We start from the raw sequence: 14,861 nt of genomic DNA on the forward strand, positions 1-14,861 counted from the left end.
ATATATATATATATATATTACCTGTTAACAGTGTACTGGTAGTGTCTCTAATGGAATTTTAATTTGCAATTCTTTCACTGGGAAATATTTAGTCACATGTTAATGAAAATATTAAGATATAAACCAAAGTGGCAGAAAAAAATCATATATGAAAGCATAACGCAGAAGATGGATCAATGGATAAAGCATTGTCTTCTCAAGAATGAGGTCCTATGGTGTATTGCATCAAAGCAAAGGACACTGGGAAGGGAGAAAGGGTAGTAAAAAAATGTGGGGGCCTACTACATAATGAAATTATATGCATATGTCAATGATTACACTGTAAAGTATTAACCTCAATTTAAAAAAAGTCCAACGTTCAACTTGGACACCACATATGCTATGGTGATGGAAGATTTTTCTTTCTTCCTCTATCCCTTATTAATGAAATCTTTTTCAAAGGAAAATTCAATGTACAGACTTGGTCAAAAATACCCTATACAAGAATATTAAAAATTCTAAATAGGAAAAATAGAACAAGATCAATACTCAGCCATGCCATATTAGATATGTTGAAAACCAAGGCAAAGAGAAAACACTGAAATAAAGAGTATATAAGTCATCACCTATAATGTTATTCAGGTAAGATGAAAAACTCCAGTAATACTAAAGATATTCGAGATTAAAGTCCTGTGAGGTTGTTTGGCTATTTTTTTTTTTTGTTTGCTGTGTTAATTTTTTGTTATTTCCTTTATTGTTTCATGAGTAAAACCATCTAGTGGTTTTCATGTATTTCAAAAATACAGAAAAAAAAAGAAATTTACATATGTAAAATTCAAAAAATTGGAGTGACTTCAAGATGGTAGACTAGGAGACTCCACAGTCTCCAGTAAAAAGAAAGCAATTCTAAAATAGAAGACTTCATTTGAAGGACGTGAGAGGATAAGGAGCAGAAGAAAATTATCCACACCTGGTCAATGCTTATATAGACATACAGGGAACTGAAAAAAGAAAAAAAACCCAAATTTCTGAATCTGAAATTCTCTCCACAAGATAAAATACTGTAAAACTAAAAAACTCAAGGTCAAACACAAATTTGGAGACTGATAGTGAAAGCAAGAAACACATACAGACACACACACATATGTGTGTGTGTGTAGAGTTATCAGGCTTTTATTAGATTCCTCATCACAAATTCTAGAGATAAAGGAACAAAGGAGCAGGTGATTGAGCGCACACTTTATAGTGCACAAGGCCCCAGGTTAGAGCCCCTGGTCCCCACCTGCAGGGAGAATGCTTTGAAAGTGGTACAGTAGTGCTGCAGGTGTCTATCTCCCTCTCTGTCATTACCTTCCCTCTCAATTCATGGCTCTCTATCCAATTAATAAAGATAATAAAAAGTTTTAAAAGAGTGGAACAACATAATTGAAGTATAAATGATGGAGATTTGGCAGTGGCACACACAGTTAAGCACGTATATTACCATGCGATCCCCTCCCCCCCAGTTTCTGCCCTATCAAATAATAAGAGAAAAAATGGCTGCCAGGTGGTTTGGGAGGTGGCACAGTGGATAAAGCATTGGACTCTCAAGCTTGAGGTCCCAAATTCAATCCCTGGCAGCACATGTAGCAGAGTGATGTCTGGCTGGTTCTTTTCTCTCCTCCTGTCTATCACTAATAAAATCTTTAAAAAAATAAATGGCTGTGGGAGTCAGGTGGTAGCCCAGCAGGTTAAGCGCACGTCATGCGAAGCACAAGGACCTGTTCGAGTCCCCGGGCTTCCCACCTACAGGGGGGTCGCTTCAAAGGTGGTGAAGCAGGTCTGCAGGTGTCTATCCACCTCTCTGTCTTCCCCTCTCCATTTCTCTGTCCCATCCAACAATGACGACATCAATAATAACTACAACAATAAAACAAGGGCATAAATATTTTTTTTAAAATGGCTGCCAGAAGAGGTGGATTCATATTGCTGGCAATGAGCTCCAGTGATAACCCTGGTGGCAAAAACAAAACAAAGTATTAATTGCCAGCCATGAACACACTATCCTGGGAAATTTTTATTTAAATATGTGGGATGAGTTAAGGTGTTAAAGGCACAAAAACTAGAGGGATTTGCCACTAACGGTTCAGGCTTGCAAGAACTGAGAAATGTCACAAAAGGGAGTCGGGCAGTAGCACAGCGGGTTAACATGTGGCGCAAAGCGCAAGGACTGAATAGGATCCCAGTTCAAGCCCCCGGCTTCACAGGTAGTGAAGCAGGTCTGCAGGTGTCTCTGTCTCTCTTCCTCTCTATCTCCTCCTTCTCTTTCAATTTCTCTCTGTCTCTATCCAATAGCAACAACAACAAAAAAAGAAATGTCACAAGGAAAAAAAGACCATCATTTAACAATGCAACAAAAGTAACACAAAGTGGATCAAAGATCTGGATATTAAGAACTAAAATTTAAAATACAAGGAAAGTTCAAGAACAGTGGTCCGGGAGGTGGTGTAGTGGATAAAAACATTGGATTCTCAACCGTGAGGTCCTGAGTTCAATCCCCGGCAGCACATGTACCGGAGTGATGTCTGGTTCTTTCTCTCCAGCTGTCTTTCTCATGAATAAATAAATACTTGAAAAAAAAAGAAAAGAAAGAAAAGTTCAAGAAGACACTTAAGGACTTTAACATCAAAGATAGGTCTCAACTGCATGTGGTGATTCCACTACAGGGGTAAATAATGCAAATGGGCAAGTGAAACTGAAACAAATGGTGGTGCAGTGGATAAAGCATTGGATTCTCAAGCATGAGGTCCTGAGTTAAGTCCCCAGCAGCACACGTACCACAGTGATGTCTGGTTCTTTTTCTCCTCTTGTCTTTCTCATGAATAAATAAGTTCTTTTTAAAAAAGAAACAAAAATGGGATTATATCACAATGAATTAATCATATGCATTAAAATAAATTTTTAAATAATTTAAAAATATTTATTCCCTTTTGTTGCCCTTGTTTTATTGTTGGAGTTATTATTGTGGTTGTTATTGATGCCATTGTTACTGGATAGGACAGAGAAATGGAGAGAGGAGAGGAAGACTGAAGGGGAAAGAAAGACACCTGCAGACCTGCTTTACTGCTTGTGAAGCTTCACCCTGCAGGTGGGGAGCCAGGGGCTCAAACCGCGATCCTCAAGCCGGTCCTTGTGCTTTGCAGCATGTGCGCTCAACCTGCTGTGCTACTGCTTGACTCCCACAAGGAATTTTTTAAAAAATATTTATTTATTCCCTTTTGTTGCCTTTGTTGTTTTATTGTTGTAGCTATTATTGATGTTGTTGTTATTGGATCAGACAGAGAGAAATCTAGAGAAGAGGGGAAGACAGGGGGAGAGAAAGATAGACATCTACAGACTAGCTTCACCACTTGTGAAGCGACTCCCCTGCAGGTGGGGAGCCAGAGGCTTGAACCGGGATCCTTCCATTGGTCTTTGCACTTTGCGCCACCCGTGCTTAACCCACTGCTCTACCGCCCGAGTCCCCCAAAAGGATTTTTTTTTTTAATTTCTACAAGTATAAAAAGGTAATCCAGCAGCTGGGAGAAAGTGTATGTACATACAGGATTTCAAACATGTATAAAGAAATCATGGCTCAACCGCAACAACCAGCTAAAGTGGTGGAGTGCACACTTTTACCATTTGCAAGGGCCTAGGTTCAAGTTGCTTATCCTGTCTGCAAGGGTAAAGTTCCTCAAAACGTAAAGCAATGCTGCAAGTGTTTCTTTCCCTTTTCCCTCTCAATTTCTATAAAAAATAAATACTGCCACAGCAATATCTCCAGTGGCAGTAATAGAAAAAAAAATGTGGGCAAACAATTTGGATATAAAGTTTTCTACCAAATATAGTAAGATAAAACTCAGAAAACTGCAATGAGATACCACCTCATATCCATGAATATGACCTATTGGAGTAAGTGGAGACTGTTGGCAATGATGTGAGGGATAAGAAATTTACACTGTTAGGAATGCAAATGAATGCCCTCTCTGTGAAGAACATTTTTTGGGAAGAAAATGGAGCAACAATAAGAAACTGAATATACCAGAAAGGTAAATATAGTATCAAACTTCCACAAAGAGTAGAGAATTAGACTATTTTCTACATCTGAGAAACATGCAGGACATGCACATTTGGAAATCTGACAACACCCACAATCTTATACTCAAAACTACATAAACCAACACACTATTTAAAAAAGTTAAGACTGGGGGGAGGGCAGGTGATGACACACCTGGTTGAGCGCACATGTTACAATGCACAGTGGCTTGGGTTCAAGCCCCTGACCCCCACCTGCAGCGGGAAAGCTTCACAGATGGTGAAGCAATGTTGCAGGTGTCTATCTCCATTCCTCTCTATCTCTCCTCACAATTTCTGGCTTTCTCTGTTCAATAAATAAAGATAACTTTTTTAAAAAATGAAAAGAAAAGGCTGCAATTTAAAAACAAAACAAACAAAAGACTTGCATTTGGGTAAGAATGGTAGTTAGGTTCCTGAAAGCTGTGGTAGCATCTTGAATTTCAGGTTTTAAGAATGATAAATAATGATAAGTTACACCGAAGTAGGTGAAAGTGGGAAAGGCCTAGCAGTAGACATGCACTGACTCATAAGTCTTTAATCCATTCTTCAGCCATGATCCAGGCACCTGCATTGCAATAGACTGCATAACAAGCAAGTTTGGATTCCAAGGGAGAGAGATGCTGTTTCACAAAACACTTTTTAAATCACACTCATGTGACCACCCCCGACTCGTTCTTCTTTGTTTATTGGCTTTACCAGACATAATTCAACATGTATTCCCAATGAAACACATTATAAAATAGTAGAATAATGAAAGTATTGTACATAGCAAGAGCAAAGTGATTTATAAATGTGGCATGTTTAGGTATCCATTCTATTTAAAAATCCTAGAGACAAGGAAAGGAATTTAGAATCCAATATTTTATCCACTGTTCAACCTCCCAGACCACCAGGAAAATAATTTAAAGATAAAAATTACCAATCTCAAATACTTTAACCTACAGAAACCCTACAGACCAGGAGAGAGTAGAGTGGCATATTCAAGGTGTTAAAAGATAAAAATTGTCAGCCATAGTGACTGGTTGGACTTTTTAAAAACTAGGTTGTAGTTTCCCTCACTTGAGCTTGCCCAAAAAAGAAATGAAAACTGTAAGAATGTGAAAACTATATGTACAGATGCTACATTTATAGAAAGGTCAGGCAGAGGGTAGATAGTATAATGGTTATGCAAACAGTCTCTCATCATGCCTGAGGCTCCAAATTCCCAAATTCAAGGCCCCATACCACAATAAGCCAGAGCTGAACAGTGCTCTGGTTAAAAAAAAAGGGGGGGGATCTGAAACATACAAACAGATTCATAATGAAAGAATAGATCAAAGTGTCTGAGCCAGGAATATGGGAGAGGGGGGCTATAACCTTTATTGTCACATCAGATAAAGTAGATTTTTAACTCTGCTAACTGTAATTAGAGGGTTGGGGAGATAGCATAATGATTATGCAAAGAGACTTCCATGCCGAGGCACTGAGATGGAAAAGAATGTCATGGCAAAGAGTTAACTAACCAAACTACAGGAAGGAGAGAACTCCCAGATAACAGGACACCTTGAGAAAACCCCCTCTCCCCAAATGGTGTATTTTATGCAGATACTTCTAAGTCCTAAGGCTAAATAAACTTTCCTAGACTCAGCCCTGCAGCTCTGTATATTAGCTTATGATGTCCCTTTGTTCAGTGTGCAGAATTCTTTAACAGAAGCCGTTCTATGTCCCTGATAAAAGTTCCTCCTTGTTGACCCCATTGACTAGATAGAGATCATTCTCAAACCCACAACATTATGGTGGCCTCATCAAGATCAGACCACTAAAGCCCACCTTGGGCTGCCCCGTGGACTCTCAGGATTGGAGGCCCAAGACCTGTTGCTTGTGACTAGGAAGTGCACACTCCCGACAGTATTCTGGGATCTCCCTGGCAAGAGCAGACTTAGGGACTCCAGTCCCTGACGGCTTTGGAGGAAAGGGAGTCAAGGAAGGACAATTTCGAAATAGAAGTCTCTGGTCTGGGACTGGTGGTTTTCCGGCCCCAGAAAGAGGTAAAAGCCTAAGATAGCCGGGTTTGATCACTTGGGGACTGATGGTATTTTGGTCCCAGAAGCAATGAGTCTTCCAACTCTGGTATGACTAATGGTATTCTGTCCCTGGGCCTGATGGTTATCTGGTCCTCTGGTTAAATATGAATTTAAATTGGAAATGTTTTAACCTCTTTGGTGACTGTAGATTGTGTGTGTGCTCCCACTGTCTCCTGACCATGGGATCTGAGTGGGCACTAACATGTTTTTCTGTGGGCACCTTTTTCAGCTAAAAGAGCACTCACCCTCTAGGGTGACTGAGCATACGTTTCCTACATGTAACCCTAAGTTAAGATGCCTTTTATATCTCCACAAGGAGACCAGCCAGGCAAGCACCTGTGAGTTATCTGTGGCTGGTCCACAGAGCCTCCTCCCTTGTGCCACTGTCTTGGGGTTAGGCATATATAAAAATGGGATCCTATCAATCTAAGTCAAGGTTAAGCCCAACTGTCCCTAATTAGATGATGAAGTATTTCAAAGGGCTTTTTACAGTAATTGTCTACATATTTGTATGTTTTGTTTAATCATTTAAGTCTGGCTTGATTGTTTAAAAGTGTAATTTAAAAAAATTTTTATTGCCTTTGTTTTTTTGTTTTTTTTATTATTGTTATTGTTACTGATGTCGTCATTGTTGGATAGGACAGAGAGAAATGGAGAGAGGAGGGGAGAGAAAGACACCTGCAGACCTGCTTCACTGCCTGTGAAGCGACTCCCCTGCAGGTGGGGAGCCAGGGGCTCGAATTGGGATACTCACGTCAGTCCTTGCGCTTTGCGCCATGTGCGCTTAACCTGCTGCACTACCTCCCGACTCCCTTAAAGTATAATTTTAGGAGTTGAAGCTGTCTGCTTGCAGAAGCTAGAAGGGTTAACCTTGAAGTTGCACTCTCATCAGGCAACACTGAACAGAGAGGGGAAAAAGGTAGTATGACCAGAGCATTTCGTTTTGTTTTGTTTTGTTTTGTTTTATTTATTTTAATTTTATTTTTTGCCTCCAGGGTTATCACTGGGGCTCGGCACCTGCACTAGGAATCCACTGCTCCTAGAGGCTATTTTTCCCATTTTTGATGCCCATGCTGTTATTACTGTTTTGTTGTTATTGTTGTTGAATAGGACAGAAAGAAATTGAGAGAGGAGGGGAAGACAGAGAGGAGAGAAAGATAGACACCTGCAAAACTCCTTCACCGATTGTGAAGTGACACACACCCCCACCCGTGCAGGTGGGGAGCCGGGGGCTCAAACTGGAATCCTTACTCACCTTGTGCGCTTAATCTGGTGCAGTACCACCCAGCTTCCCGACCAGAGCATTTTAAACCTGCAACTGCTGAGCCGAAGGCCAAGCAGGCAAGCTGCATTTTGTTACAGATTGTTTTTTAGAAACTATACCCCCTCTGACATGAGATGCCACAAGAAGGAAATTCCAGATCTATTTTTAGTCTCCTGAGTACGTGATGTAGTGAAAAAGATAAATTTCCCTATAGATGAATAGTATTTGCTAGGTGTCCTATATCCTAGATTCAGTTTTGTCACAGTAAGAAGGGACAGAGTAGGGTCTTGATGGCCTGTTCTTCACCAGTCTGTGGCAAAAGCAAGAAACAAGAACAAGGAGCTACTTCCCCCATTAAGTCTTTTCTAGCCGCTTCCTGAGACATGGCATTCAACATGCAGGATATCCTATCACCACAAAAGGCACTGTAAGGGAGTTGGGCTGTAGTGCAGTGGGTTAAGCGCAAAGACTGGCATAAGGATCCTGGTTCGAGCCCCCTGCTCCCCACCAACAGAGGAGTTGCTTCACAGGCAGTGAAGCAGGTCTGCAGGTATCTTTCTCTCCTCCTCTCTGTCTTCCCCTCCTCTTTCTATTTCTCTCTGTCCTATCCAACAATGAAGACAGAGAACGACAATAAAACAAGAGCAACAAAAAGGGAATAAGTAAATATTTAAAAAAAAAAAAGGAGGAGGAGAGAGGTAAGGATTCCAAATGATTAAAAATTCATGCCAGGCAATAAGTGTGCAAGCAAGTAGGAAGACAAAAATAAATAAATAAATAAATAAATAAATAAGACACCATAAAGTACTTAACCAAATATTTTCTACTTAGACCTAGATATCCTCCTCACCTACTTCCTATTTCACCTTTCTCAATCCTATCAGAACTACAAAAGCTGGTAAGGGCAAGAGACCAGCACACTTTAATGATAGCTCTTTTGGTCACTACAAGGCCACCCCATCACTGGGGCTCTAGTCAGGGAATCGTTGGGTTCCCACATAAATATGATGGGCCTAGAGCTCTAACAGATCCCTCTCTCTACCACTAGTCATCTTCATCAGGAACAGCATCGCAGACCATCTTGTGGGCCTTTACAGGACCTTGCCCTCAATGTAGAACAGCAATGGTAGGGACTGCCCCACTTTCTGAAAGGAGGCTAGGTCTTCCTACTCTGCCACTCAAGGAAGACTGATCCTGAAATGAGTGCAGCCTAGAATGTTTCCAGCTGGGAGCCTGGAGCTTAAGCATCTGGTTAAGCACACATGGCATGAAGCTCAAGGACCAGCGTAAGGATTCTGGTTTGAGCCCTGGACTCCCCACCTGCAGGGGTGTTACTTCACAGGAAGTGAAGCAGGTCTGCAGATGTCTGTCTTTCTCTTCCCCTTTCTGTCTTCCCCCTCCTTTCTCGATTTCTTTCTATTCTATCCAACAACAGCAATGGCAGCAATAACAACAAGGGCAACAAAATGGCCTCCAGGAACAGTGTGCAGGCACTGAGCTCTAGCAATAACCCCGAAGGCAAAAAAAAAAAAAAAAAATGTTCCTAGCTATGACAATGGAATCACTGAAAGCTCAGACAGGAATGTAGAAGTTACATTGACTCCTGTGCTAAATATGAATAGACACGGCCCTAAGTCAGACAGATGGAGTTTACAGTTAACAGATACTTTTCCCATATTCAGAAGCTACGCTCTGCCCTAATCCAGCTTTCTAGTCCTATTTGAAACTCTGACACCAGCTTCCCAGATGATTCTTTCTTTCTTTCTTTCTTTCTTTCTTTCTTTCTTTCTTTCTTTCTTTCTTTCTTTCTTTCTTTACCTCCAGGGTTATTGCTGGGGCTCGGTGCCTGGACTACAAATCCACTGCTCCTGGAGGCCATTTTCCCCATTTTATTGTCCTTGTTGTTGCTATTGTTGCCATTGCTGCTGTTGTTGGATAGGGCAGAGAGAAATCGAGAGAGAATGGGAAGACAGAGGGGAAGAGAAAGATAGACACCTGCAGACCTGCTTCATTATTGTGAAGTGACCCCTCTGCAGGTGGGGAGCTGGGGTCTCAAACCCAGATCCCTGAGCAGATTCCTGTGTCTCTTGCAACATGCACTTAAGCTGCTGTGCTAATGCCCATGCCCCCACCCTCACAATACTTTTAGCCCGCCTGCATGTTAGCTATCTGGCTCAGGCAAAAAGTAGTAAAGTTGGAGGGGATAGATGGCAAAATGGTTAGGCAAACAGTCATACTGGAAACTCTGATATCCCAGGTTCAATACCCCGTACCACCATGAGGCAGAGCTGAGCAGTGCTCTGGCTGAAAAAAAAAAAAATCAAGCCAAGAGGGGCTGAGTGGTGGTGCACCTGGTTGAGCACACATGTTACAATGTGCAAGAACCAGGGTTCAAGTCTCTGTTCCTATCTGCAGGGGAAAAGCTTTGTGAGTGGTAAAGTAGTGCTGTAGGTATCTGTCTCTCTCCCTCTCCCTCTCCAACTCTCCCTTCCCTCTTGATTTCTGGCTGTCTCTAGCTAATACATAAGATAATTATTTTAAAATATCAAGCCAAGAAAAAGATATTACTGATATACATACCCAACATGGGTGCACCCAGATATACAAAACAAGTTCTATGTTACCCAAGTGGTACATTGACAGCAATATAATTGTAGTCAGTAATAACATGCCACATGCAAAGAGATGCATCATAGGGGCAAATAATCAACAAAGAAATAGTGACTTTAAAGGAAGCCACAGGTCCCAGGAGGTAGCAAAGCATTCCATATCCCAGATACCCTCTCTCATGCTGTAGTTAAATGTTACTAAGAGAGGTAAAGCACACATATAAACAATATAGGTCACTAGATTGTGACCTAAATAATTTTTTAATGAAGGAATCCATAGATGAGATGGGCAAGTTAGATAAGCAAAAGCTCCCATGAATATAATTTCTTCTCACAAAAAGCTCCCGTGAATACACATTCTTCTCTGGTATACATGGAAGGTTCTTTCTTAAAGATTAACCTTACATTGGGACATAAGAAAGTCTTAGTATACGCATGAAGACTAAAATAAGCATCTTTCAGAACATATGAAGTTTAAAATGAACTGGAAAAAGAAAATGTGCAAAATTCCTATTTCCAAATATCACATGGGTCAGTGAATAATATATATATATATGGAAAACAGAAGTGAAAGAAAAACTACCAGATGCTGTGTAATACATAAAACTATTAAGTGGGAAGTGTATGTCCAGGTGGCATGGTAGATACACTTACAAACATGAAATCCGGAGTCCAGTCCCTTTTATTGAATGTACCACAGCAATGTTATGATTCTTTATTATTTATAAATAAACACTTTAAGTGAGGGTAGATAGCATAATGGTTATGCAAAGGGACTCTCATGACTGAGGTTCCAGTGTCCCAAGTTCAATCCCTCCCAACACCATAAGTCGGAGCTGAACAGTACTCTGGTAAAATAATAATAATAATAATAATAATAATAATAATAATAATACTTTAAAACAAAAAAGGCAAGTTCATAGTAATATGAAAGGAAATTAAAAAAGAAGAGATGTTTGCCTTACAATATCTCTGTATATGTCCTTTGCTGCTGCATTTAAAACAAAATTTGTTTTGCATGGGCTATGCTGAGTCAATCATAAAGGTGGGCTGACTTACTGTTGTTATGTGCATTATCAGTTTGAGTTGCTATATCTCTACATTCCCTAAGTATTTTGTAGAGTAAAGCCTCATACTTCTTCTCAGTCTTTTCCTCTTCAGCAAAAACAGGAAAGGCATGAAGTTCATTGGATAATATTTTTGTTTGTTTTTCCTCAAAGCAGCACTCAGCTGCAATTTTGAATGAAGTCTTTGAATTAAAGGCTTTGGCACTGAGCATAGAGGAGTCTGGGTCTGGGAAGGTAGAGGAGTCAAAAGAGAAAGGTAGCAAGGGGCTGAATGAAAAAGAAGCTAGAGAGTGGAAGAAGTTCAGGCAGAGATCTGAAAACTATTTAAGAGTTGACTTGGAGAAGCAGGTATCTCTTGGGATTTGAGAAAGATGATTGCAGGAGAACAGATTTAGGACAGAAACTCAAACCACATGGGTTACTACTATCTGTCTTAGGTTCTTTCACCTGCTGTCAGTATAACTTACCTTTATTTATTGGTCCTAACATCTGAACATCAAGCCACTACTGTGGATTCCAGGAATCTACTAAAACCACCATTTTTACCCACCCAAATAGCTGTGGTGTTGTTGTGTTTTTTTTTCCCCATACCTGGCACCCATGTTGACTTGTTTGACCCACTCTTTTGCACAGTATTCAGCTAGACATTAAACATACACATCCCAAATTCTGCTAAGTAAAATAAAAAAAGTTAACTGCCCTTAGGCCTTTAAACTTCTCAAAAAATTTATTGTTAAGGGCCTAATTTGGAGATTCCTTTTGGTATTTTTTAATTATTTTATTTTATTGAGAGAGAACAAGACACAGAGAGAAAGACCAGAGCACTACTCAGCTCTGGCTTTTGGTGTTGCTGGGAATTGAACCTGGGACCTCAGAGACTCAAGGGTGAAATTCTTTTCCATAGCCCTTATGCTGTCTTCCCAGCCCTGGAGATTCCTTTTACTACTATTGATTGTTAACTTTCTTCTCTACTTTCACCTTCTTTTTTAAAACACTTGTTATAGGAACTTTATATTCAACGAAGAAATTTCACCTCAGACAACTAAAAGGAATACCAAGACTATATAATACTCAGTATTTTAGTTGCCAGCTATGTAGCTTGTTGTATATTAATATTTATTCTACTGTGTAACCAAAGAATGGATTCTTATCAGTGTGTGAGAAGACACTGGTAAAGATCTCTATAAAAAAAAAGTTACACTTAATCACTTTCATAGCTATAATTTATGTTTCTTAGCTCTAAAACAACTACAGTTTTTGTTTGTTTGTTTGTTTCCCCCATCAACAAGGCTCCTCCATCACTTTGTCTTATTAGATCTATCAATATGTCTGGTGCAGAGGTGAATGTACATACCAGAGTTCAACCTTAACTTTTCCAAACTTTTCAATCTCAGTCAGCACCTCACCAGACCTCTACAGGCTTATAGGTCTTTCACAATATGGCAAAGCAGCTAAAAGACAGAAGTGTCTATTTCACTGGCTCGGAAACATGGCCGACTCTCTGAACAGAGCTATGTGGAGCAGAGCTGCATGAAGGTAAGATTTACTCTGTTCCAGTTACACAGAATCATCACCAACTTTAACTGTCTGAGGGGCCTTGAAAGCCAGTATCTCCCTTTCTTTGGCTGATGCACAAGTACTGTCAACTCCCTAAGGAGAGGCACAGAGATGAGCTGAATACAGCTCCAAAGACATAGCCAGTTTTCTGCAATAGCATTGCTCAAGGGGGGTGGATAGATTTAACATCTCAAGTTTCTTAACTGCCTAGAACATAGCCCTAAGCACAAATACTAGCTTTTGCTAATATTTATCTTAGTCTTGCAAAATGATCAAACTCTGATAAGGAAATTATTTATGGATCTCTAAAAAATGTATCTGAAAACATAGCTCTGCAAACATCTAAATCATCTATAGCTTTAGGCCAGACAGGCAAAGACCTTTTGACCTTATAAGTATTTAAAATACAAAGAGGTTCAGATACCACTAAAAACTTTCAAATCATAGTGAAGTCAACTATACTAATATAGATACTAAACCCCCCAATTAACCTGGCTGTAATAATTAGTTGTTGATATTTTAACTCTCTCTAAAACTATAAGAAACCCTTTGCATCCCTTTAAGACCCACATTTCTCCTAGTTCTGGTACCTCTAGGATATATCCATACTTCTTGAAATTCCATCTCTATGATTCCTTACTACCATACACCAACTTTGTCAACTTCAGCCAAATCGCTACTGGTGCTGCCACCCCACATTATGCTGCTATTGAAATCCTACTGTGGACTGCAAACAGAGATACCAGCCTGAGAAATCAACCTCGCAGCTCTTCAAATATGGTGAGACCTTTCCTAACACATGGGACTACCTACATCCAATTTAGATGGCATGTCATTTAATTAAGTAACAGCAGATTAGGATAGGGTTTAGGGTACTGGATACAGGTGTACATGTATCCATAGACAAGGGGCAATCATAGAACTCAAAGTCTAAGTGCTTAATAATTGTTGAAGTGCCTAAAGAAGGCATCATAAATTCTGTAATTGATTGGATTCAGACCAAATTTGTAGGACAGCCTAGCAGAAAGGCTCAAAGAAGACAGATCTCCAAAACCTTAACTCTGGTTGGGCTTAACAAATGATACTCAACGCCTAAACAACTGAGAGAAAATCTAAGATAATCAGATAAAGAAAAGACTACAAAAATTGGATAAGGGCAAGAAACTGGTCCACTTAATAATGGTCTGTTTGGTCAGTATCATACCATCTGATCATCTGGGACCTTAATTAAGGAATCCTTGGTTTCCCATATGCATATGATGGGCCTTGACCTCTAAAGGGTCTCTTTCTCCACTACCACTGGTCACTTCCATAAGGAACAGTGTCTTGTGGGTCCTCTTAAGACCTTGGCTCTGCCATAAAGCAGTGACAGTAAGGATAACTCCAGTCTCTGAAGAGAGGCTGGGGGTACCCTACCCTGTCACTCAAAAAAAAAAAAAAACTGGTCCTGAAATGAGTGCAGCCTGCAATGTTTTATAAGTTCAGACCAATAGGGACTTAGAGGTTACACAGGCTCTGGCACTAAATATAAGTATGTATTTACATATGGGTCCTGGAGCAGGTAGATGGAGCTAAACAGTTAATGACAGTCATAAAATTCTTTTTTTATAAGAATGGGAGCTACTCCCTTCCCCAATCCGACTTTCTAGCCCCTTCCTCCACTTTGACACCATTCTCTCAGACAATATTCTCATCCAACCTCATGCTAGCTACCAAATTAAAGCAAAACTACTATTGTTGTATGCCCCCAGGAACATGCCTAAAATGGTTCTCCTAGCTTTCTTCTACCCTAAAATCTCCAAGTTCATCTGCTCTGACCCTACTTTCTGGTTCCTGTTCATTAACCATCTTGTCTCAACTTAGGTCATGCCACCAGGCTGCAGATGCTACCATGACTCCACCCCGACTTCTCTGAGCAGATAACTTTACCAATGTGTCTTGGACCCTTGCACCTCCAGTGCTCTGGTCCAGTAGGGAAAGACAGAAACAGGCTGGGGGTATGGATCAACTTGTCAACACCCATGCTCAGCAGAGAAGCAGCTACAGAAGCCAGAACTCCTACCTTTTGCTCCCCTAAAACAACCTTGATCCATACTCCCAGTAGGGGAGAAGTGATAAGATAAAGATAAGAGGGCCCTGCACTCCAGCTCCATCAGCGCCCAGAAAAAGAGAAGGAAAAGGAGAGGGACATATGGAGGTAGTTATGTTGTGAATGGCTTAGAGGGAA

This window comes from Erinaceus europaeus, chromosome X, assembly GCF_950295315.1.
Source record: "Erinaceus europaeus chromosome X, mEriEur2.1, whole genome shotgun sequence".
NCBI classification, from domain to species: domain Eukaryota; kingdom Metazoa; phylum Chordata; class Mammalia; order Eulipotyphla; family Erinaceidae; genus Erinaceus; species Erinaceus europaeus.